The sequence below is a fragment of the Otolemur garnettii genome, unplaced genomic scaffold (assembly GCF_000181295.1).
Source record: "Otolemur garnettii isolate 467f Iridium unplaced genomic scaffold, OtoGar3 scaffold00066, whole genome shotgun sequence".
Classification (NCBI taxonomy): Eukaryota; Metazoa; Chordata; class Mammalia; order Primates; family Galagidae; genus Otolemur; species Otolemur garnettii.
This window is the reverse complement of record NW_003852461.1, coordinates 1,964,385-1,965,895: the sequence shown is the minus strand read 5'-3', so window position 1 is coordinate 1,965,895 and position 1,511 is coordinate 1,964,385. Positions and strand designations below refer to the sequence as shown.

General features: G+C 53.1%; 1 pseudogene; it reads left to right on the top strand.

The window, feature by feature from the left end:
• Positions 1–539: 539 nt before the first annotated feature.
• LOC100947258 lies at positions 540–1,108 on the top strand (annotated as a pseudogene).
• The last annotated feature ends 403 nt before the right edge of the window (positions 1,109–1,511 follow it).

Genomic DNA, 1,511 nt, shown 5'->3' with positions numbered 1-1,511 from the left:
GCCCTTCATCCTTGTGTGGCTGATGTCAAAAAAGACTACAAAACCCACAACCTTCTGCAAAGGCCGTCACAGTCTTACACAAGAACTACTTCAGCAAGGACATCTGCCGAGCACTGCCTGTCCAACCTTGGACTGGTGTCACCTCAGTTGTTGAACTTGGTAGCCAAGGATAATTATTTCGAAACAATTATGTCGTCCTCATTTTTTCTTTTTTGTAAATGTCAAGGAAGAATCACTTTTTCCTCTAAAAAGTCATCTCCCTTTACACAACTTTTAGTATGACACACGGACTCCCATTGCAATGCTCTATTCCCAGAAAAAATACCTTTTCTTTCAGAGAGACTCTCTCTGCTATTTAAGTTAATAGTTTGAAAACGAAGATGGTGGAAGATGGCAGTGCACGGGTCTGGTGCGGCGTGTGTTTTCGTGGCGGGGACCCCGCGGGGACAGGGGGTCCTGAATGAATTAAGCTACACCCCTCTTCTTCCCTGGTGAGAGTCTGAGGACGTAGACTTTTTTCTCACCCAGAGAGTCATGGGATGAAGTTTGCTGAGCAGCAGCTCCTGAATCGTGGATGGACTCGAGGGAAAGCCCTGGGCAGGAAGGAAAATAGCATCACCCTGGCCCTGAGGGTGACACTGAAGCAGGACACTTGTGGGGTGGGACACGGTCCTGCCAAGGAGTTCCACTGGTGGAATGAGCTTTTCAACCAGACTGCAGCCCACCTGGTGGTGGAAACCGGACAGGATGGTGTCCAGATAAGGCGTCTTTCTAAGGAGACCACCTGTCAAAATTGTCCCAAGACCAACTTGCTGTATCAGAAGCTTGTGAAGACAGGCACCCTGACTTCAGGGAGGGAAGCCAGACAGAGCCTGAGAGAGCTGCAGTGACGACGACAACCAGAGGCCCCCAGAGATTCTGATTGACAAGATGCTGCCCCGAGCCTGTGAGGGGTGAACCGCACACGGGGCTGCCGGCCTGGGGATCACGATGAAGGCCAAGCTCGCTCGGCTGGAGGCCCGGGAGCTGGTCTTCCTGGCTCATCTCAAAGGCCTCTCAGGCCTCTCAACCACAGTCAGAGAGCAAGGCCCCCAAATAGAAGAAATAGAAAAGGAAGCAGAAGGAGGGGGAAGAGGCTGTAGCAACTGAAGGGAACGTGGATGAGAAGTGGGCAGAGCACACTGAGCAGGGCGTCAGGAAAAGCAAGAAGAGAAGACACCGCCTCCCAGGCAAGGTCTCAGATGAGTGGGGACAGCTGTAGGGAGAGGAGGAAGAGGCTGCAGGAACAGGTGGGCTGAGGGAACTGAAGAGCAGAGAGCCAACGATCGGTCCCCAGGCAAAGGAAGAGAAAGAAGGGGCAGCACCGTGAAGGAAGGAAGATGGGGGTCTCGGATGAAGGAGGAAAAAGTAAGGAGGTGACCGGTGCTATCAGGACGCAGGAGGGAGAGAACACGGTGCACACTGACCCGACCCGTGCAGCAGAAGCTACAAGAGGCGGCACTGTGGGGATC